This window comes from Callorhinchus milii, unplaced genomic scaffold (genome assembly GCF_018977255.1).
Source record: "Callorhinchus milii isolate IMCB2004 unplaced genomic scaffold, IMCB_Cmil_1.0 Scaffold8, whole genome shotgun sequence".
NCBI classification, from domain to species: Eukaryota; Metazoa; Chordata; class Chondrichthyes; order Chimaeriformes; family Callorhinchidae; genus Callorhinchus; species Callorhinchus milii.
Window position 1 is genome coordinate 11,577,334 of NW_024704749.1, and position 25,007 is coordinate 11,602,340.

The following is a 25,007-nucleotide window of genomic DNA, read 5'->3' on the forward strand; positions in this document are numbered from 1 at the left end:
CGGTGCGCAAATTGGCTGCCGCATCTGCCCACAAAGCACATAGTCACTTCACTTTCCAGTGAATCCTGTGAAGCTTTGAGACGTCCTTCCCATGTGAAAGGTGCTGTCTCAAATGTAAGGATTATTGTTTCAGAATCTGTACAGATTCCCCCACAAAAAGATAGAGAAAGTCTCCCAGTGGGAGTGAGGGCTCAGTGGGACATGAGATTGCCTTTGTGACTGGTGACTGGTTTAGTGGCTGAGGAAGGGACTGTACGAGTCTGACTGCGGTGTATACCATGTGTAAGGCCAGCAATACGTTACTCTGAGAGATGAGTCAACTGCGACAAATTAAGCCACATTTGCTGGATGTTATCCGATTACAAAGTCAACCGTTCCTGTAATTCCAATTTTGTGCATTTTACTAGACCAGTGTTTGGGGTTTTTAACCCTTTCCCTGGCACGTCCTGAAGTGAACATTTTTTTTAATCAAGAGGATTTTTTTCCCATCTCGGGCAACATCGCACTGAAATAGTCTTAATAATTGTACAAGGATAATAATAATAATCCTTGTATTTGATACACCGCAGTATCACATCTTTGAATATACACTACAAAGTGAATTGACTGTATATTTTATGGACAAAATGCGGCAGCCAATTGCACACAGCAGTGTCCCACAAACAGCCGTGGATTGATTGACCAATTGTATTTTGAGAGATTATTACCCCTGGAAAGCGATGCACCAACGACTAACAACCGGATTCCTACTTACTGCTGGTAAACAGAGGCGAGTGTGTGTGTGCATGGAGTAAGGAAACTTGCCTAAGGTTTCGCCCTGACCTGCCCGGGAATCGAGCCCGGGTCCTCTCGCTTGCCAGGCGAGTGCTCTAACCATTGAGCTACAGGACTCCACAATACTGAGATTCTCCTGATCCCCTTCAATAACAATAACAATAATCCTAACGTTTGATAGAGCTCCTTATACATCTTCACATTATGTGTGAGTGTTGTCGCCAGTTCTCCCTGTGTATTGCTCACAGAGCAGTTACAGCTCAGCTCTGTGGACTGCGATCTCTGCCCTGAACAGACACCTGGTTTCCATTAACATAAATAGCCTTCATTCGCAGTCCCACCCCTGAGGAACCCCATGTAAAGAACAACTTGTTTATTTAGTTTCCGTTTAAACCGGAAAGGAGGGGGCAACACAATACCTTAATGGGAATCACCCTCAGCCGTGCCCAGCAGTGCACAGGAAGCTACCCCGGCCACTTCCTGTGTAGTGACTGATCTTGGAGATGTTGCAAAAATTAATTTTAAAAAATCGTTAGTGGATTGTCAGATCCCCTTTCCGGGGGTATCAATCCCATCCTCCAAAACCACAATAACAGGCAAAAAAAAGTCACTCAGTCTCTCCCCAGCCCTGCACTGGAGCATCACAGGGAGCATTGCCTCAACTGTCAGACTCTCAACAACAACAACAACAACTTGCATTTACACCGCACCCCTCACACAGGGCAGGGTCCCAGAGCGCTCGACGGGCAGAGCACGATGCCGAGCCGGGGGGGGGAGGTTGGGAGAGGTGACCCTTGGCACAGTTGAAGAGAAAGGTCTTCAGGCACGACCTGAAGATGGAGAAGGAAGGGGGGAAGATGGAGGGATAGAGGGAGAGTGTTCCAGAGTTTCGGGACGTAGTGGCTGAAAGTGCAGCCACTGATGGTGGAACGGAGGGGACAAGGAACAAACTGTCTGTCTGTGTGCGTGGGTGTATCTCATTGTTTACTGACATACAACTGAACAAGCTCGCTTTGAAACACGCAAAGCTCTTGCCAAGTAATCTTATGCTTGGCTGACAATTTCTCCAAATTACCGACAGGGAAACAGCCAACTTGTAAGAACCCTTTAACACAGAGCCTCCTTAATCACTTGTCTGTTCGTTCTTCCATCCATCCATTCATTCGTTCAGTATTTACACCCGAACACAACAATGGCAAAATGACTATTTTATGGAAAGTCGTTGTGTGTGTCTGAGTTGGTGACTGACTGGGTTCATGCCCGACATGATAATGTGCAAAAAAAAACACTTTCCTCTCCTTCGAGAGTTTTATATTTGAGTTTATTGTTTGTGGAGAAGTGTGAAAGGAGAATCTTTAGTATGAGAATGGTCCTTCCGTCATCCAGTGTGTCTCCCAACCCTCTGCTGATGGTGGACTCTGGAGCCCTCGAATTCTATCTAATCTCAGCCCGTAGGACTCCAGGGAGAGGCGCGGCAGAGCGTTCTGATGGGGCTTGGGTTTGCTTTGGGTATTTGACGCTCCCGTGCGCAATTGGCTGCTGCGTTTCGCCCACTAAATACACTTCACAGTATATTCTGCGATGCGCTTTGAGGCGTCATAAGCTGCTGTATCAAATGCAAGGATTATTATTATTTGAAACTGAAGGAGTTTCCATCGTGCTGACTGGGTGGTCTGAGCCGGTCCCACACCACAATCCCTTTCGCCTCCAGTGTCTGAAAATAAACCACGGGGGTGGGGGGAGGGACTGTCCGAGGGCGAGATTCACTCACACTCGCCCCCGGCCTCCACATCACTGCTCGGGTTTGACAGCAGCCCGTCTCTCTACACAAACACAGCCAGACTTTCCTGTTATTTCAATCCAATTCCACACTGGACAGCTCCGACCTCAGCCTGCGTGTTCACCAATGAAAGCAAGTCTGTGAGGGTGTGTGTGTAGGTATCTGTGTGCGTGAGTCTGTGTTTGAGTGAATGTATGTATTTGTGTGTGTGTGTGTGTGTGTGTATATCTGTGCGTGTGTGTTCAATTCCCGGGTCAGGGCAAAACCTTAGGCAAGTTTCCTTACCCAACACGACTCTGTTTACCAGCAGTGAGTAAGACCCCGTTTGTTTGTCGATTGGCGGATGGATCACTTTCCGGGGGTAATAATTCCTTCAAAAAATAAAATAATAATTTGGTCACTCAATCCACGACAGTGCGCGGGGCGCTGCTGTGCGCAATCGGCTGCCGAGTTTTGCCCACAAATATACAGTCGCTATACTTTACAGGGCATCCTGTGAAGCGCTTTGAGACGTCTGAACGACATGATAAGGCGCTACACCAAATGCAAGGATTATTATTATAAAAACCGTGGGTACAAACGCTGCGGCCGATTACGGGGTGGGCACAAGTGAGCGAGCGAGAGAGAGAGAGAGAGAGAGACCTCGTCTCCCGCACAATGCTCCTTTATTTAGCACCTGTCAATCAGGGTGTGAAAGTCTTTCCATCTGCAAGCCACATGTTGGGTAATGTGTGTGTGTGTGTACTGTGCACATCCAGCTAATTCCAAGTCTGCTTGTTTATTAGAAGCCACAGCCCATCATTAACAGTCTCGCTCAGACCTCATCAGACGCATTAAACCATTGCTTGGTCTCCATTTTGCTTTACTTTGCAATTATCATTTCAGGTTTATCAATCGGATCGGTTTCACTCTTGAATCTCATACACTTCTCTGCCCCCCCACCCACCCAACCAAAAATATATACAATGTGGTCACTCAATCCACGACTATCTGTGGGACGCTGCTGTGCACAATTAGCTGCCGCTTTTCGCCCACAAAATACAGTCACTACACCAAACAGTATAATCTATGAAGCGCTTTGAAATACCTCGAAGACGTGATAAGGCGCTATATCAAATGTAAGGATTATTATTATTATTTCAGGTTTATCAATCAGTCTCTACACATGGTTTCACTGCTGAATCTTCCTACGCCCCATTCTCTTTCCCCAGCCCCGAACCTCAGCCACTGCGCCAGGCACTAAGGCCATTTCCTCCCTCCCCCCCCCCGCCCCACACACACACCACACACCCCTGCACCCCATCTCCCTCTCCCCACACACTCACACCTTCGGTAAATTTCGTGCAGTAGGTGTTAGCCGGGGAGAGCTGCATTTTGGCCCAGAGTCAGAGAGTTGCTGCTGAACACTCTGGGGGATTAGCGCTGCCTAACTCCCGATCAAAACCGCGCTTTGTGGATTAACCGCGACAGCGTCTGTAACAACAAACTGTCGAGGTGCGTCAATGTCACGTTTACGGTGACATCTGGCCCAGGGTACAGACAGACTACCCCCAAACCCTCCCGATCCGAATCGCAAGGAATAGTTGTTCAGGTGGATGTTAAAGATGTCGCGGCGCTATTGGAAAAGAGGCAGGAGTTTCTCTCTCTCTCTCCCCCGGTGTCCTGGCCGACAATCCCCCAGATTAAATGGGTCACTCGCTCCGTGGTTGTTTGCGGGAACGTTGCTGTGTGGAAACTGGCTGCCGCCTTTGCCCACAAAACACGCAAAAATAAACTCCCTTCTCTATTTAAGCAGCAGCGAGGGATCTTTAACATCCACCCGCACAGCCAGACGGGAGCTCGGTGTAACACCTTATCTAAAGGACGGCACCTCCGACAGTGCGACGCTCCCCCAGCCCCACCCTGAAGCGTCAGCCTTGACCGTGAGCTCAAAGTCCTCGACATTATGGGGAGGTGGGGGGGGGGTCAAACCCTCAGCCTTGTGACTCGAGAGGTGAGTGAGAGTGTGAGCGACTGAGCCGGGCTGACGACCTTGAAATCCCAAGATGATTGCACCCGCGTTTACATACTTTCTGTTAGTCGGCGGGTGGGGGGGGGATTGTAATAGAGTTTGTCGGAGGTGGGGAGCGGGTGGGAGGGTGGGGCAGGAGACATCTTGGCACAGATCATTACTTTCTGATCATTGTTTTGATGGTGGAATCACTGTCCCATGACGCACTGTACAGCTTCACAGGTTCCACTTTATCTTGTCCCGTTGTTAACAGCTGCCCTTTCAGAATCTCAACCATTCAAACCATTTGTTTACGAGAGAGAGAAAAAAAGCTCCTCCTTCAGGCAACGATCTCGGGAACCGAGACACTGAGAAAGATCCGGGGCAGAGGTGAAAAAGAATTGTAATTATAATATTAACCTGCGTGCACACAGCAGCACAAAAAATAACATCTCCACGTGTTTTAACAAGCTATCAATGATCCTAATGTCTATAGATGTCTATAATGTCACTTTCATCCACAAAATACACAGTCAATTTACTTTACAGTATATTCTGTGAAGCGCAATTGGATATTTACTTGAAAAGGAACAACTTGCAAGGCTATAGGGTAGCAGTGGGGGAGTGGGACAAGTTTAAGTGAAAAAAGACAAATAATAGAGGAAAATATGATACAAGTGCTAATCCGTACTGCACACTATTTTACTCAATTTCTCCCACAAAACACAGTCACTCCACTTTACAGTGTATCCTGTGAAGCACTTTGAGACGTCTCAACAAAGTGATAAGGCACTGTATCAAATGCAAGGATTATTATCATTATAAATGCATATATAACTAAATGCAACCGGGATATTGACAGTTTGATGATTTGAGTGGTGATGACAAGTTAAGCCGGGGTGGGGGGGGGGGGGGGTCCAGATATCAGGAATTTACTGTTATTGTTATTAGAGGAGGAGGGTGGGGGGAGGGGTGTGATGAGGGGGGGTTTGGGGGGAGTAACCTGGAGACAGGATAAATATTTTCCGTCTCGCTGCTGGTGTTCATATTCAAACCTCAGCAGAAATGTGAGGCAGAGAAATAAAGGCGGATAAACCGGTTCCCCCGAGCTCAGCAGTGGGCGGAATGTGTCTGTCACGAAGGAGGGAGGGAGTGAGGGAGAAAGAGAGTGAAAGAGGGTGGGAGGGATGCCGTTCAGAAACCCCCCCTCCCCACCTCACATGGGTTTAAAATTGCCCCGAAACTCAGGAACTCTCTCCCTCTGACCCTCCGCCTCGCCCCCTTCCTTCCCCATCATCAGAGCGCGCCTGAAGACCTTCCTCTTCGTCCAGTGCCTAGGGTCACCTCCCTCCTCCCCCTCTCCTCCCAGAGCGGCGTTAAGGCTCCGCCACTGTCAAGCGCTCTGGGGCACCACACGCCGTGTAAATACAAGTTGTTGTTGTTATTGAGGAGAAACTCTCTGAGCGACTGAGTGGCTGCGAACCACACACCCACTCCATGTTTTTATTCCCTCTCCCGTGATCCTTAAAGAGCCCCCACCATTTCCCCGAGGAAGGGTTTTGGAGCCCTGCACCCCCCCCCCCCACCCCCCCCACCCCACGGCCTGCACAATTGTGCGCTTGTCAGCCGGTGTGTGGAATGTAGCGCTGTATGAAGAATGGCACATTCGCCGCTGACAGGGAGACTATGAATCCGAGGGGAGAACAAGCTGCCAAAAACAACAGTGCTTTGCTCTCTACACCGACTCTCACTCTCGCTCGCTCACTCGCTCGCTCAGTCAGTCAGTCAGTGAGACCCTGTAAGGCCACCTCTGTTATACCAGATTGGCCGTGTGTATGTGTGTTTTTAAACTAACCGCTCCTATACATTGCTACTATAGACCACTTGACTCCCATCTTCTCTCTCTCTGTCTCCATCGCTCTCTCTCTCTCTCCCTCTCGACCTTAATTTCAATACAATTATTTTGCCCATAAAATACCAGTCAATCCACTTGTCTTTACACAGCGCCCCTCACACAGGGCAGCGTGCCAGAGCGCTTGACAGTGGTGGAGCCCGACACTGAGCCGGGGGTAAGGGGGAAGGTGACAGTCGAAGAGGAAGGTCTTCAGGGGCGACCTGAAGATGGGGAAGGAAGGGGCAAGGCAGAGGGATAGAGGGAGAGTGTTCCAGAGTTTCAGGGTATACCCTGTGAAGCGCTTTGAGACGTCTCAACACCGTGATAAGTTGCTATATTATTATTATTATTACAATTTACATTTATCCATATCGACAAACTTCTTAGGACAACATCTCGAAGCGCTTTGAAGATGTCCACCCGGCCTCGCGATTAAAAGGACACCTTGAAAACATTCAATAGGTGGTTTGAAAAACTTTTTCAAAAAGTTTAAAACAAAAATGTTTTTTCTTTGATCCTCAAATCCGGGAAGCGTCGCAGCAATAATAAACACTGAGGGCCAGATTAATCCCCAAACCGGCAGAAAAGACTTGAAATTTTTTATATTCTCGGATTCATAGTCTCCTTGTCAGAGAGAGAGAGAGAGAGAGACAACACAAGGGAGTTTTCTAAGCGACTTCACGGATAAAGTTAAACACCTGTTTAACTACGGTTCATGTCAGAAGCAAAAAAATGTTTTTAATCTTAAAAAAATTTGAACTGGAGTAGGCCGTGGTTTTAGCCCTGCTATTTGTTTGGTGTGAGCTTGTTTAGACTAGTGCTAGGCTGAAGGCTTTGGAGACTAATGGAGTGAAGCTGTCACTTTACAAGAGAGCTTTCAATCAAGCCAGAGATATTTCCCAAGTCGAGATGTGGCTGACAAACAAACAGTAAGAGTCTACGCACTGCTCTGTCCTCTCCAGCCCAGAGCTGGGCTCACAGGTCACATTGATTAGCCACACCGCTGTTAATCAGAGTCGAGGTACAGATCAGCCATGATCTAATAGAATGGCGGAACAGGCTCGAGGGTCCTCCTGTTCCTACGTTCTTATATCAGGCGTTCCGTGTGAAGGACACCATCCACATGAATGCAAGTCGTTGCTGTTTTAATAATAATAATCATCCTCCTTTTGATGCAGCATCTTGTCACGTCTTTGAGACGTCTCAAAGCGCTTCACAGCATATAATGTTAAGTGGAGTGACTGCGTATTTTGTGGGCTAAATGCGGTGACCAGTTGTGCACAGCAGCGTCCCGCAGACAGTCGTGGATTTAGTGACAGCTACCTGGTGTCTCATAAAGTGCTGGGAGAACATAAGTAAAGACGGAATGAAATGCGCAGAACATGAGCAATTGGATTCTCAGAGTCTTGTTCTCACATTCACACGTTTACCCACATAATAAATATAATAATAATCCTTGCATTTGATTCAGCGCCTTATCACATCATTGAAACGTCTCAAAGCTCTTTACTGAACATATTGCAAAGTGCATTGAGTGTATATTTTGTGGGTGAAATGCAACAGCCAATTGCGCACAGCAGCGTCCCCACAAACAGTCGTGGATTGAGTGACCACATTATTATTATTTATTTTGAAGGGATTAGACAGGACACAGCACATACCTGGCACTGTGTAATACATCACATCACCTCCAGTTGATGTAGGTGGTTCCTTTTGACACTATTGCTATTTTAATGCTGCCTTTGCCCTGGAGGTGATTGTCAAGTTTGCCAATAAATCTCTCAAGACAAGACTGAGGACAACAGTCTGGCTGATTCTCTCCAGCAGGAATGTATAAAGCAGGCTACCATTCTGTTAAGGGGAGGGTGCAATTCCTGTCCAATCCCTTTCTACTCTACTGTGTCTGTGGAGTCCTATAGTGTAGTAGTTAGAGCGCTCACAAGCACAGGTTCGATTCCCGGCTGGGGCCAAACCTTAGGCAAGTTTCCTTACTCCACACACACACCTCTGTGGGAACCCGGTTGTTAGTCAATTAGCAGATCCCTTTTCCGAGGGTAATAATCCCTTAAAAAAAATTAAAATGTGATCCCTCACTGTTTGTAGGACGCCGCTGGGTGCAATCGGCTGCTGCATTTCACCCACAAAATACATAGTCACTACGCTTCACAGTATATCTTGTGAAGCGCTTTGAGACGTCTTGAAGACGTGATAAGGAACTTCAAACTGACCCATAAACCAAACCAGGTAAATGGCACATTGGGTTCTGGGGAGAGAAGACGTTCAGACGTTCCATTTTTTTTACACAGCGTCCCTCACACAGGATAGGGTCCCAGAGCACTTGGCAATGGCGGAGCACGACACCGAGCTGGGGGGAGATGACCGTAGGGACGGTCAAAGAGGAAGGTCTTAAGGCGTGACCTGAAGATGGAGAAGGAAGGGGCCAGGCGCAAGGGTAGAGGGAGAGTGTTCCAGAGTTTCAGAATGGAGTGGCTGAAAGCGCGGCCACCTATTGTGGAACAAACGACAAGCAGGAGGCCGGAGCCAGTCAAGGTGGTGGGTTGGGGAGGAAGCAGGTCTGAGAGGTAGGGAGGGAGGTGCCAGGGCGTGAGGGGATTAGAAATCAGAGAGAACACGGTGTCTCATTGGAGTCAGATAGAAACAACCTGTGGATGGTTACACCCAGGGATTGCGTGGTTAGCTAAACACAAATCCGATGCAATTCAAAGGGATTTAATATCGACTCAAGTGGGATTCAGACAAGAGAAACTTTGTGTGCGCATTTGTTTCTGAACCAAGCTGCTGTGTCAGCTAATTCAGGCAGCAAAGTGTCAACTGAATAGATTAAATCTGTTAAGTGGAGTCCTGTAGAGTATTGGTTAGAGCCCTCGCCTCGCAAGCGAGAGGACCTGGGTTCGATTCCTGGCCGGGCAAGAGGAAACCTTTGGCAAGTTTCCTCACTCCACTTAAAGTAACAAATGTACTTGACAATGGATTGGTTTCTGCACTCCTGGGGCTGAGTCAATACAACGCAGCAAGTTTTTTAAAAAATATATAAATACTGGATCATGTTTTAAGAGCAAACACGGCTTTTAAGCAACACTTCTTTCAAACGAGCCCAATTTTCAAAGTGTCACAGCGTTTTCGGTGACGGAGCAATTCTTCTGAACTGGTTCATAAATCATCTGCCCGGAGAACCTGATCGTTTCCAACCTGATCATTTCTCCAGCTTCCAGCCCAACGTGACACAAAGCACATTTCCTTCGGCTGGTATTTCTCCCATTCACAATGCGTGGTGCCAAGGGAGAACCTTCCTAAGAGTTCATTAAAAGTCACCATATCCCCCCACCATCCCACCCCCCCACCCACTTTGCTTATTTCCACTTCATCCATTGTGGAGTCCTGTGGTTAGCTCGCGCACCTCGCAAGCGAGAGGACCCGGATAGACAAGTTTTCTTACTCCACACGCCTCTGTTTACCTAGCAGTAAGTAGGAACCCGTTTGTTAGTCAATTGGCAGATCGAGTAATAATCACTCTAAGAAAAATAAATTGATCACTTAATCCACAACTGTTTGTGGGACGCTGCTGTGTGCAATTGGTTGCCACGCTTTGCCCACAAACCATATAGTCACTACACTTTACAGTATATTCTGTGAAGCGTTTTGATATGTTTCAATGATCTGATAAGGTGCTATATCAAATGCAAGCATTATTATTATTATTATTATTGATATCACTCTCTGGCAAGCTTCGCACTGCTTGTCCAGTTAGGACCATCCTACCCATTAAGGTTTGGGCTTGCAGGGTTAACAGGAGCTGAGCGGAGAGAATCCCTGCCCCCATATAGTGAGAGAACTTAGACAAACCGCCTTATAAGGAAACAATATCTCTTAAAGAGGAAACAGTCTTTTAACAAACATTATTCTTATTTGTTTAACAAACTGAGGTTTGCAAAGCCATAGAAATCTTGAAGTTATTTGTGAAAACATGACTGGAATTGCACTTTAAATGTGTCCTAGTTGATAACAATTCCATCACTGCGAAAATATAACTAGGAAAGCTATTTACCTGTCAAATTCTATTGCCCTGAGCTATTTATATCACACATATATAGGGTCACATTCCCCATCTGCCTCTCCTTATGATGAGTTTTGGGTTTATTAAATAATCCTTGCATTTGATATAGCGCCTGATCATGTTGTCGAGACGTCTCAAAGCGCTTCACAGGATACACTGTAAAGTGCAGTGACCTGTGTGTTTTATGGGTGAAACACGGCAGCCAATTTGCTCACAACGATGTCCCACAAACAGACCAATTTTACCCGGGGATTATCAGGCAGGACACCGGGATGGAGAAACTCCCTTCTCTTTTAGAATAGCACCACAGGATCTTTAACATCCACCTGAACGGAGCACAGACGGGGAGTGAGGTTTAACGTCTCATCCTAAGGACAGCGTCTCCGACAATGCAACACCCCCCAGCGCTGCGTTGGAGCCTCAGCCTTGACTATGCGATTCCAAGTCCCGGCGTGGGGGGGGCTTGAACCCACAACCTTCTGACTCTGAGTGAGAGAGCGAGAGAGAGAGAGAGCGCTACCCACTGAGCCAGGCTGACCAAAGGGGTCGCTTGACTGGTCAGTCAATGGAGTGGGCACTTTGGGGGAGTGCCCCATCTTGTGGTCATTCGGGGGAGTGCAGGTCCCCCTTTGCTGGAAGCAGGAGCAAGGGGCAGGCCGGCCTGGGAGGGCAGGACACAAGCTCACACACAGCCTTGCACTGATGGGCTGATAGCGGGGAGAGAATGTCCAGCCAGGAGTGAGCCAGTCGGCGGAAGGGTTGGCCTCCGCTCCATCATTGGTGGCCGCGCTTTCGGCCACTGTGCCCCCAAACTGGAACTCTCTCCCTCTATCCCTCCACCTTGCCCCCTCCTTCCTTCCCCGTTTTCAGGTCACGCCTGAAGACCTCTCCTCTTCGACCGGAGCCTATGGTCACCTTCCCCCGTCTTGGCATCGTGCTCCACCACTATCAAGCGCTCTGGGGGCATTGCCCTGTTTGAGGGGTGTTATGTAAATGCAAGTTGTTGTTATTTAGGGTTGGGGGGGGTATTAGGGTTAGGGTTGGCGGGGCTATAGCTGTCCCGATTGTATTAGATTGGATGATATTGGAGGCTTCTGTTCGGGGTTGCTATATCAACCCTAGGGTTAGGGTTAGAGAGAAGAGAAGAAGCAATACTATTTGGGAAAGTTAATTGTTGTAGCAATCTGTCTCAGTAAGCGACTGAGTACAAACACACCAGCATTCCTGGCTGGTGTGGGGCTGCGCGGCTGATTTATTGTAAGCCCTGGCCATTTCCACATCATTTAGCCCAAGGTTTGCAGATTCTCAGATTTTCCCCATATATTTAAAAATTGTATATTTTTCGTGTCCTCAGTCACCGACAAAACAGTTTAGGTGATTGAGCACTTGGCCATTAATCACGTCCCTACATCTCACAGGACACCACAGCGGGCACCAATGGCTCCAGTCTCTGAGACGACGAGACTTTTTTCGAAGGGTTTGACACCCCCCATTTCCACCCCTCTCTCCCCCCACCTTCCCCCCACCCCCCTTTCCCCCCTCTCCCCCCACCTTCCCCCAACCCCCCCTCTCCCCTCTCCCCCACCTTCCCCCATCTCCCCTCTACCCCACTCCCCCCACCTTCCCCCAACCCCCCTCTCCCCCCACCCTCCTATGCCATTTGTTAAATTGAACAGACCTGGCAACAACAAAACATAAAACTGTTTCACATAATCTTATTATTCCAAGTTAAGGATCTGCAACTCAGTGAGTGCCATGTCTGGGTGTGGATTCCCGTGCCCCACGTCAGGATAGCTTGAGAACTCCCAAAGAAAAACAACTCATTTGAACCTTTCTCTTCCCGCAGAGCACAGACGGACGGGCAGCTGACAATTTGCTTGTATTCAGCACCCGGTTGATGTAACTTGAGAACGGAATCTTACTTTCCTTTCCTACTCTCTACCCTTCCTTCTCGTCTTCCTTTCCATCAACTGGTTTTACCCCAGGCTAACGCTCTTGCAAGGTTGGGGGTTCGAGCCCCAAAAGGTTGGGGATTTTGAGCTTACAGTCTAGGCTGACGTTCCAGTGCAATGCTGGGGGACGGGGAGAGAGAGAGAGAGAGAGAGATAGAGAGCGCTGTGTTGTTGGAGACTCTGTCCTTCGGATGAGATGTTAAGGCGAGCTCCCTGTCTGTGACCTGTTCAGATCGGTGGTAAAAGATCCTGTGGCTCTGTTGCAAAAGAGAAGGGAGTTTCTCTGTCCCTGGCTGACAATCCCACAGATAAACACGGCTGCTATTGGGGACATTATTATTAATAATATATTCTGTGAAGCGCTTTGAGAGGTCTGGAAGACGTGAAAAGTGCTATATCAAATGCAAGGATTATTATTGTTATTGCTGTGTGCGACTACAACACCTGTCCCCGTTTGCCTATAAATCCACAGTCACTTCACCTTGACAGTAATTCCCTATGAAACAATTTGAGACGTCCTCCTGATGCGAAAGGCGCTGGATCAAATGCAAGGATTATTATTATTAATAAGAACAATTATTCATATTCCTGTCTCCTAGTCAGATTTGCTGAACAGATTTGCTGCCATGTTTGCCTACATAACGATATTAATTTCCAGTTAATCTCATTCTGCGAAGCACTTTCTAGACATTTCCCTCAGTGAAAGGCATCATATAAATGTAAGAAATTATTGTAAAAGGCAGTGTCCAGTGATGAATGGGTTTCTAATAACAATTCAATGTCCATTTCTATTAATATAATATATAATAATCCTTGCATTTGACACCTCAGCCTTTCACGTCGTCGAGACGTCTCAAAGCGCTTCACAGGATTTACTGTAAAGTGTAGTGACTGTGTGTTTTGTAGGCGAACACAACAGACAATTTCCGCTCAGCAAACAGCCGTGAAGTGAATGAACGATTTTACCTGGGGGATTGTTGGCCACGACATAGGGGGGGAGAGAGAGAGAAACTCCCTTCTCTTTCCCAACAGCGTCATGGGATCTTTGATGTACACCTCAGACAGTCACAGATGGGGGGGTGAGGTTTATCATCTCATCAAGCAGGATTTTGGTAGTGAGCACTGCTATCCCACTGTCTGGGAGGAGTTGCTTGGTGTGAAGGAACCGTAGTGATTAATGCAGGAAGCTTAACATTTAAACTTTGCCAGTCCATATATCTGCCTCACACTGTCAGGTTCAACAACACATCACAGCGCGTTCCACCCTCGCAAATAAATTAAGTCCTCGCTTGAGTGATTATTTGATCGTCCTTTTAAATGTGTCAGTCAGTAGCGCTCTCGCCTCCGAGTCAGAAGGTTTTTGGGTTCGAAACCCCCACATCGGGACTTTGAGCTCACAGCCCAGGCATTGGGTTGTCAGAGACTCCATCCTTCGGATGAGACGTCAAACCTCACTCACTCCCTCGCCCACCGTCTGTGCCCTGTTCAGGTGGATGTTAAAGATCCGGTGGTGCTGTTTGAAAAGAGAAGTGAGTTTCTCTCTCTCTGTCTCCCGTTGTCCTGGCCAACAATCCCACACAGATAAAATCAGTCGCTCACTTCACGGCTGTTTGCGGGGGTGTCACTGTGCTCAACCTGGACGCCTACAAAACACACAGTCACTACACTTTACAGTAAATCCCGTGAGGCCCTTGGAGACATTTCGATGGCATGATAAGGTTCAAACGTGAGGGTTATTATTTTGAGATTAGGATTGTGTGTTTATCCACAGCATTATGATGTCTAACCAATTGGCATTTGAATGTTATTGTGCAATTGCACTTAAAATTGTTATTGCCTTAAACGGGATGTGATCTAAGTCAGGGAGACAGACAATATTAATCGCCAAACTCCCAGACACCAATTAGATCACATTCAGTCTCCGCACAGGGCACCAATCTCCATATAATAAGGTTCCTGCCAATTTGCCTTGAAGTGTCTCAATCTAATTAGGCACCTACACAATTTAATAATAACATGTTCTATTCCGGACAAGCATGTATGGAAGTGATTCATTCCCCACACCTATTGCTCGCAGGCTTTTTGACTTTTACTAATTGACGGTTGCTTTGCTATCTCTGTCAAAACAGGAGCCAAGTTCCCTGGCACCAATCCCTACCAATGCTCTGTGTTTTACCAGAGGAATTATACGTGGATTAAAGCCATTTGGAAAAACGTAAGGGACTCTTAGTACTTAGTAATCATGGAACAAATAACTGCGTTCCTTTTACAGTGCATCACACATTGATGGCAATGACTAGAATAATAATAATAATCCTTGCATTTGATACAGCGTCTCATCACGGCATCAAGATGTTTCAAAGCATTTCACAGAATATATTGCAAAGTGTAGTGACTGTGTATTTTGTGGGCCAAACATAGCAGCCAATTGCGTACAGCAGTGTCCCACAAACAGTTGTGGATTGAGTGACTAAATTTGTTTTTGAAGGTTTATTACCTCCAGAAAGTAATCCGATGCCAATCGACTGATAACTGGCGGTTCCTACTTACAGAGGCGTGTGTGTGGAGCAAGGAAACTTGCCTAAGATTTCGCCTCATCCCCCCCCGCCCCAGGTCCTCTCGCTTGCGAGGCGAGTGCTCTCACCACAAGGCTACAGGACTCTCCGTTTAGGGGATCTCGGGTTGTGTGGAGCCAGTGTGCGGTGTGGAGCCGGTGTGCATTGTGCTGGGAGACTGTATCCTACGTGAGAGAGGCGCTGTGTCAATAAATACAAGTAGTTGGTGTCCAGAGATTTAGAAATGGTTTGACGACCATTGTATCATTGGCTCCTTCTTGCTTCCAATCGCCCACGACGGCAGTTATGAAGTAGTAATCGATGCCACAAAGAGGGAGAAATCCTGCATAATCTGCCCGTGCTGGTTGGAGGTTGGAAAGCCTTACGCAGCTGTTATTAAGATCTTGTGTGCACAGCTGGCTAGTTCTCTGCACCTGTGCACTCACTGATCCCTAGTCTTCACCAGACAGGGGGGCGCGGGCGGGGGTGTGGATTGTGTGGGGTTGGGATTGGTGGTCGGTGGGGGGGGGGAGGGAGAGAGATCAAATTCATGCTGGACACAGGCGCTCAGCGGTTCAGTCTCCCCCACTTAAAAAAAAACACAGGGGAGAGAGAGAGCAGAGACGTCCATGCTTTAAATGCCTGGATTCTAATTACAATAATAATAATAATAATAATCCTTGCATTATGATATAGGGCCTTAACACGTCGTTGAAATGTCTCAAAACGCTTCACAGGATATACTGTAAAGTGTAGTGACTGTGTGTTTTGTGGGCAAAACGTGGTAGGCAATCTCGCACACAGCAACGTTCCCACAAACAGCCATGAAGTAAGTGACTGTTTTTTTATCTGGGGGATTGTCAGCCAGGACACCCGGGGAGAGAGAGCGAGAGAGAGAGAGAGAGAGAAACTCCTTCTCTCTTCTAACAGTGTTGCAGGATCTTTGACGTCCACCTGAACACGGCACAGACAGGGAGTGAGGTTTAACGTCTCATCCAAAGGACGGACCTCCAATCACACATAGGATCCCCTAAAACCCCACTACCATCAATCTCAGTCGTTAGTCGATTAACCATTAAATAACGTGTTGATAACTGTACAGTTTTGGTGGAGCATAAAAACACAGCCTGAGAAAGAGATTGGTGATAGGTAAGGAACTCCCAACATCGCTCATTAACCTACAGAGTTCAACCACATCATATAGTCACTACACTTTAGGTCTCAGCCTAGCTTTCTCGGTAATTTTGCTGTTTTAGCTGCTGAGTTACTCCCAACGCACTGTGAGGGCTCTCGCCAACCTGCGCCTAATACTCTCCGGAATTAAGTAAGCAGGATGTATCCCTCCAGGGAGAGAGAGAGGGAGAGAGAGAGAGAGAGAGAGAGAGCGCATTCCATTCCAACAATCTCTCTCTGGAGATTTCCATGTGTAGATGCGAGGCCTGGAATTCAGTTGGGTTTGGAGACTCTTAAGCAACGGTGACGGGTTTCCGTGTGTGTCAATCACCCCAGCTGACCAAAAATAAAAAAAAATTCTCAATGGAAAAACACACAGAATGAGATGGTGTCAGAATCAGTTTCTCTGCCGAGCAGGGCAGAGTATTTAATAATAATAATCCTTGCATTTGATATAGAGTCTTATCACGTCTTCGAGGCATCTCAAAGTGCTTCACAAAATATACTGTAAAGTGGATTGGCTGTGTATTTTGGGGGCGAAACTTTTCATGTTGTTTGTTCTCCTCTCTCTTTCTCTCTCCCCCTCCCTTGAGATAGAGAGAGAGAGAGGGGAGACGAAATATTCATTATCCTGGCCTTACACAGGATCTTTCCCACACATGCTGCCTTTACTGATATGCTATCCTTGGCAATGATCCCAACCCCAGCGCTGCACAAGCAATGTTGGGCTTTAAGCTCACTCAGTGTCAGCCTCCGAGTGTCCGATTAGCTCCAGCAATACTTTACCATAGTTTAACATCAATGCCTTGCGATTCCCTCTATAAGACCATAATCACAGCTCCTTCAGTTGTAGACGATATAATAATAATTTTTACATTTGATACAGCGCCTTATCACTGCTTCGAGACATCTCAAAGCGCTTCACAGGATATATTAAAAAGTGTAGACTGTGTATTTTGTGGGTGACATTATTATTTTTATAGGTGATATGATTACGATGTTTAAGATTCTAAAGGCACCGGATGATGTAGACCATGACGAGCTGTTTTATCTTGTACTGAACAATGGAAACGGGGAACACGGCCTGGGGTTGAAGGGGGTAAATTCAGAACAAATCTGCGGAAACACTGCTCCAGTGAGTGAGTAAGTGCAGGTAAACAGAGGCGTGTGGAGTAAGGAAACTTGCCTAAAGGAATCGAACCCGGGGCCTCACACTTGCGAGGCGAACGCACTAACCTCTACGCTATGGGACTGCACGTCTTTCAGAAGCTGGGAGCACGTCTCAAAGCGTTTCCTTTTGCTGTGAAGCCAGCCGGGAGTATGTGTGGGTCACGGGGCTCGCTCAGTCTGCGGGAAAAAAAGGGCTTAAACAATGGCGAGGCCGAGCGGGAAAGGGGATGGGGTTGACAGGAGCTCAGGCCTGAGTCGGGCCGGCTAGCTGGGAGAGTTTGGGTGGGCTGGTAGTCACGTCCCCCAGGACTCATTACAGGTGGTTGACAGACAGCCAGCGAGCTGGGGCACAGAGATGCATTTCCCCTGCAGAGAGCTGGGGAGCATATTGTTTATACATTCCATTGGCTTCTGATGGAGGACGCTGGGCTGCGCCTGTGTCTGAGCCTTTCCCAAGCCGCCAATTATTACAGACAATTTATATGGTTATTTGTTTAATTGGAACGTGAGCGAGTTCTGTTATGGTCGGGTGCTGCCCCCACTCCCCCCCACTCCCCCCCCCCACTCCCCCCCCACTCCCCTCCACTCGCCCCCACTCTCCCCCCACTCCCCCCTCCGCTAACCCAGGGACTGTGTGAGAAAGTCAAAACAAAACATTGTAAATAAATCACAGGGAAAAATTTACACTCCTCCCTCCCTCCCTGTGCTGTCTGTCTGTCTATTTCCTTCTCTGTGTATGTGTTTTTTTCTGCTGTTTCCCCCACCCCAACCCTCACTCCGTTCAACATTCAGTGCAAATTTTTTTTTGAGAGAGGAGACACATGGGGAGGGGAGGGAAAGAGGTTAGGGAGAGAGGGGGAGAAAGAGGGGGAGAGGGGGAGCAACAGAGGGGGAGAGGGGGAGAAAAAAAGGGCGAGAATGAGGAGGTGTTTGGAAACAAGAGTGAACAACATCACAAGACATTTCCAGTCGTTTTATGTTGAAGTCAGATTTTTTTCCCCGTAGCTTTTGACCCTATTGTTGGTCGATGGGATTCAATCTCTTCGAGGCATCGGACGTTTCCTCCCTTGCGAAACGCACAGTCACTACACTTCACGGCGCTCCACGGCCAAGCGCTCCGAGGCGCCTGACGTCCTGACGGGGAAGGGCTGTGTCGAAAGTTATTAATCATAATGCAAGCCCAGCACATCCAATCTGTCATATGAAACTTGCCATTATGATAACACGTGCACGACAGCATTACAGCTGCTCATGTGGTTACATCAATCACAGTGGCAGTGAGGGGTGACAGAGACCGACTGAGGCAGAAAAACTGGCTCACGGCCGCGAGGGCTTGCCAACACCCTGTGACAGGAGGATGAGAGGGAGAGATATTGCTACGCCCACAAAACACACGGTCACTCCCTCCACGTGACCGCGTATACCGCAAAGCGCTTTCAGACGTCTCGAGGTCATGATAAGGCGCTGTGTCGAACGCTAGGTTTATTATTGTTGTTGCTATTGTTATTAAGGGGGCGTGGACGGGGAGCGGGGTTTAACGTCTCATCGGAAAAGGACGGCGTCTCCGATAACGTGGAGCTCCCCCCACCCTCCCCCCAACCACCCCCCCTCCCCCCGCTATCCCCCAGAGCTGCGCTGAAGCAGTAGCTTAGCCGGAGCTCAGGGGGAGGAGGGGCTTGAACCCACAACCTTCTGACTCGGAGGCGAGAACACTACCGACCGAGCCAGGTTGACGGATAAAAACATTCAATATTAACCCAAGCTCTGGCTACAGTAGTCTCCCTGCGGCCTGGCCAACAAAAAGCAGTTTAAAAGCACCATTAGCAGAAACGGTTTGTTTATTTGTTTCAACATTGCAGTTGCTGCCTCTCCACACACAGCCACTTAGTCCCACCCACAGAGATCACAGACTAACGGCCCAGTGAATGAGCTCCTCGCGATGCCCTGGGACGGAGGGGGGAGTCAGGGGGACATTGCCTCCAAGCCCCCAGCACGCAATGTGATGACGTCTTGATTGACAGGACTGAGACTCAACTCCGCACAAATACAGCGATCAATTTCACATTCTCCATTTCAAAACACCCCTCCTCCCCTCCTCCCCCACTCACTCCCAGAGCCAGACACCTGGAATCTTTTCTCCCGGTTTCTCCTGTGTTTTTGTGGCGTCCTGTAGCTCAGTGGTTAGAGCACTCGCCTCGCAAGCGACCTGGGTTTGATTGCCGGTGGCGAAACCTTAGGCAATTTTCCTTACTCCACACGCCTCTGTTTGCCAGCAGTGAGCAGGAACCCAGTTGTTAGTCGATTGGCGGATCGCTTTCCGGGGGTAATATTCCCTTCCCCAAGAAATAAATAAATAATAATAGTTTGGTCACTCAATCCACGATTGTTTGTGGGACGCTGCTGTGAGCAATTGGCTGCCCAGGTTTCGCCCACAAAATACAGCCCATTCACTTTGCGGTACATTTTGTGAAGCGTTTTGAGACGTCTCAACAGCGTGATAAGGCGCTGTATCAAATGCAAGGATTATTTTTAAGTAATGGATTTACTCAGAGAAACACACAGAGGTAGAAACCTGGTCTGAGATCCATGCATCAAGGTAAAACATTTACTGCTAAATAAACAATAAAAAGCCAGGGATACGTTAAAAAACATTAAAATGCCATGGACATTAATGAGGCGATTCCAATAGTTTAGCCCTTGGCATTTGTGTTATTTTTCTAGGCAAATAAACCCTGGACTTCCCGACGGGTCTCGGTGGAATATCACGGGTCGTTAGTCACTGTGACTGAAAGCAGTGGTTTAATACAGGCAGCCCAGAACCACTCGAAATCTCCTGTTGTCTCTGAACTTCACGGACTCCAGCTCCATTGAAGGAGCTTTATACGATAGAATCATAGAGTCTTACACCATGGAAAGAGGCCATTCAGCCCATCGTGCCTGTGCCGCCGATTTGGAACAGCTACCGGCTAGTCCAACTCCCCCGCTCTTAACCTATCCCCTCCACACCCCCACCTCAGCGCTGCACATTTTCGAATACTAATCCAATTCCCAGAGTTGAGACGTCTCAAAGCGCTTCACAGGATACACTGTAAAGTAAATTGACTGTGTATTTTGTGGGCGAAACGCAGCAGCCAATTGCACACAGCAGCGTCCCCACAACCAGCTGCGGATTGAGTGACCGCATTGTTATTAACTATTATTACCAAACAAATCCCACGAAGCGCTTTGAGATGAAGCGTTTTCCCAAAGCAAAAGGCGCTGTGTTGAATGCTCTTTCGCAGTCCTTACACATTCCTGTGTCCGGTTAAACGCCGATGATTTTAATCATCTGTGCAAAACAGCCAATTTCATATGTTCCATGTTGGTCTGATGAGAATATTCCCAGTTGTAAATGCAGAGGGAGCTGGTAGCATTATAATGTTTCCTAGGATTTCTCCAAACCTCCCTTCGGATTCATTAACACCGGATATCCATTCAATCTTTATATTATTAAAACAAAATGCAGCTTCTCAGACAAGAGCCGAGCATGAGATGGGAAGAATTATCAACAGTTGGTTTTATTTGATAAAAGTGTTCGAAGTTATGAGGGGATTCGATAGAGTAGATAATAATAATTATAATCCTTGCATTTGATAGAGCACCTCATCGTGCCTTTGAGACGTCACAAACCGCTTCACAGGATATTACCGCCTTTCCAGTGTGAGCCAGGCTGGGCTGTGCTCCCAACCGCAGTGCCCTGGAATCGGGCTCTGGACATCCAGACTGCTGCGTAAAGGGTTACCAAGACTCGGGATTGATTTCCTGGTCTTGCATTCCAGCCTATCTAAACAAACAATGGGGGGGGGGGGAGTTTTTTTCATATGAAGTGAGTAAATCGGAGCAGCTCGCTGGCCAAAAAAACATGATAGATTTCAAGTTAAGTGCTGGTGAATTTCTATTGTCGAGAGCTGTGGGCTGTGTGTTGACCTTATAAACAGGAGATAACTATGATGTAATAATAATAATAATAATACGAATAAGAATCCTTGCATCTGATACAGCGCCTTATCATGTCGTTGAGACGTCTCAAAGAGCTTCACAGGATTTTCTATCTCTCTCTATCCCTCTAACTCGCTACCTCTCTCTATCCCTCTGCTTCACTATGTTTCTCTATCTGCTCACACAAACACCCGTGGGGTGAGCGATCGGTTTTATTAAATACTCTGATAACAGTAATATTAATATTCCTTGTATTTGACACAGTGCCTCATCTCACGACATTTTTTTCACAGAGACCATGAGTATGTGCATTTGGTGGCCAGATTTTGCGCCCGGCGACGTCGGAACAGACAGACAGACAGACGAGCGATTTTATCTGCCGCTCAGACCTCTTGGTGGCAGCAGACAGTCTTGTAAAGGCCCCTGCTTAAGAGGACATCTGTTTAAATGCTCTGATCCGAGCTGCACTGAGCTGGGCTGAGGCTGAGCTGAGTTCTGTCAAGTGTCCTGGACAGGCACTGGCACAGGGAGAGCACAGGCACAGGCACGGGGAGAGCGCAGGCACAGGCACAGGCGCGGGGAGAGCATAGGTACAGGCACAGACATGGGGAAGGCACAGGCACGGGGAGAGCACAGTTGGTAAGGCAGCTGCCTGAAGACAAACCAGTTCCTTTCATTTCAGGGGATGAAACTGATACAGACAGATGTCAATCAGCAGCTCACTCCAGCACTGGGATCACATCACCACCCGCTCGCTCAGCCCGGCTACTCCAGCCACAGCCTTCACTCAGTGCCTTGTTTGTTCAGCAAAGCCACAATCACGCTGATCTTTAGCTTCCCCCCGCCCCCACCACTCCCCCCCACCGCCAAGATGAGATTATAAATGTACATTTGCTGAGTGAATTTGGGCTTTAAATCTGTTCAGATGGGCGTTGGGTGATTTTTTTATTTGTATGTGGTGTATCGATCATTGTATCGCCATCTCTAACTCTTTCTCATTTCGCCCACAAAATACACAGTCACTCCACTTTACAGTATATCCTGTGAAGTGCTTTGAGACGTCTCAATGACGTGATAAGGCACTGCATCAAATGCAACGATTCTCTGTGTCTCACTCTCTGTATACATACACATACACATACACAAAAGGTACCTCTATCTATCTATCTATCTATCTATCTATCTATCTATCTATCTATCTATCTATCTATCTATCTATCTATCTATCTATCTATCTATCTATCTATCTATCTATCTATCTATCTATCTATCTATCTATCTATCTATCTATCTATCTATCTATCTATCTATCTATCTATCATCTCTCTCTATATAATATACATATATAATATATTTCATATCTCTAGCTCTCATATATATCTCTCTATACATCTCTTTCTATCTTGCTATCTCTCTCAATATGTCTCTCTCTCTGTCCGTCTATCCCTCTATCACTCATGTTTCACTATCTCTCTATCTCTCTCTGTCTAGCTCTCTACCTCTCCTATCTCTCTACCTGCACAGGAAGCTTTGTCTGACACAGTCCAGCTGTTACCAGCCTCTCGCCTGCACTTCTCTGCCAGGAGTGAGAGGAGAGAGAGAGAGAGAGAGAGAGGGATTTCCAGATGTGGTTATGTCCCATCAGTCCACCCCCAGAGCATTCAACACCTTCTAACAACCCTCAAACATACAGCAAAAACCTTGATATCTTTGCTATAAATAATTCAGGGACCGTTAAATGAAACGTAAAAAACGCTTATTGTTGTGGGATTAAAGGAACAGTTCCCCTTCGGATCAGTGAGGTTTTATTTAAACACACATTTCCCAGTTTTTCCCCCCAGTCCTTTGCAACGAGATCTAAATACAGATTCGCTTTCCACACGTGGAGCTGAGCTGGACTTTGCTGTCATTGTGAGATGAGGGTTGCAGCTCACCAAACGATTGTCTGGCAAAACAATTGGAAACTTGGCTTCCGTTTTTCAGGAGAATGTATTTGATCCCTCAAGATTAGACGGGCTCTCTCGGACTTTGAGGGTTCTGCCCTCGGGAGATTAGCTGGGCACAGGGAACAGGTCTGTCATGGGACAGGCAGCTGACAGTGTGTGTGTGTGTGTGTGTTAGGTAAGAACAATAATCCTTGTGTTTTATATATTTTCTTATACAATAAAATCTAAAATAATTCTTATACAATAATTGTATTAATCATTATATAATAATTTCATTAATTATTATTGTGTTTTTTACTTATAAAGTATTGGTATTTAAATAATAATAATTTGGTCACTCAATCCACCACTACTTGTGGGACACTGCTGTGCGCAAATGGCTGCCTGAAGCAGTATATAAGGCACTATATCAAATGCAGGTATTATTTTTATTATTATTATTATTATTACTACTATTATCTATCACTCCCGGCAGGGAGTTCCACATCCTCTGTGTAAAATAGTTCCTCCTAATCTCCCCCTTTGTTTATAATCATCTTAAATCGCTGCCCTCCAGGTACTGACTCACCGACCGATGAAAATCATTTATCTTTGCAAAGTGGATTATATTAATAATAATAATAATCCTTGTATTTGACACAGCGCCTTTCATGTCATGAGGACGCCTCAAAACTCCAGACAGGATACACTGTAAAGTGTAGTGACTGTGTGTTTTGTAGGCAAACGCAGCAGCAAATTTGCATCCAGTGACGTCCCACGAACAGCTGTGAAGTGAGTGACCGATTTTATTTGGGGGATTGTCGGTCAGGACACTGGGAGAGAGAAACTCCCTTCTCTTTAGCAAATAGCACAGTGGAAGATCTTTAATAATCCCCGCATTTGATACAGCGCCTGATCACGTCTTCAACACGTCTCAAAGCGCTTCACGGGATACGCTGCAGAATGAATTGACGATATTTTGTTGGCGAAAACGTGTCAGTGAAGAGATTTTAAGAAAAAAAAACGAGGTTAAAAAAAACTTTCCGATCAATCAGGGATTCGATTCGATCGAGAGCTTCAAAGAGTTGCCCCCGCCACAGAAGAGGAGCGGGCGGTTGGCGGGGGGAGGGGGTTGGGGAGGGGGAGGAGAGGAATGTGTCCGCGTGTGAGGTGAGAGCTCTAGTTTCGTCTCTGGACGCGGTCGAGAATGTGCAAAAGCAACCTGTGCCCACCCAGGTAGATGGTGTGTTTAGACGTACATAATCAAAGAAAGAAAATCCCTTCTCAAGCCAGTGCCTCTTCATACCAGACAGGAATAGTAATGATGAGGGGGACATTCGATACTACTTTAGAACCAGCCGTCCTCGGGCTGTGTTCTATGCACCGTATACACACACACACACACACACAACCTTGAACTGCGGGCAGATTTGAACAAACAGCCAAAAGTGCTTCTATGTGTGTGTGGGTGTGTGAGTGTCGTAAAGTAGAGAGACACAGAGAGAGAGAGAGACCAGGCTAATGTTACAAGGGGTGGTGAGAGTGGGGAGACAGAGCCTAGGGGTCCACCACACAAACAGAGGTTGACATTCTTTGGGTGACCAGGCTGGGGGGCAGCGACGCAGACGATACCTAAGCGCCCATTTATTCAGTCTGATGGTCCGTAAATTTTATAATGGTTCAGGGCATCAGTGTGGCCTATCGTGGGCTGGGGTGGGGGGGGGATGGGGTTATTGTAAGT

The 25,007-nt window shown here is 47.2% G+C and overlaps 1 non-coding gene across 1 annotated transcript; it reads right to left on the reverse strand.

The window, feature by feature from the left end:
- Positions 1–817: 817 nt before the first annotated feature.
- On the reverse strand, positions 818–891 carry trnaa-ggc. Its single transcript has one exon. It is a non-coding gene; the product is annotated as a tRNA-Ala (tRNA).
- Between the last annotated feature and the right edge of the window lie 24,116 nt (positions 892–25,007).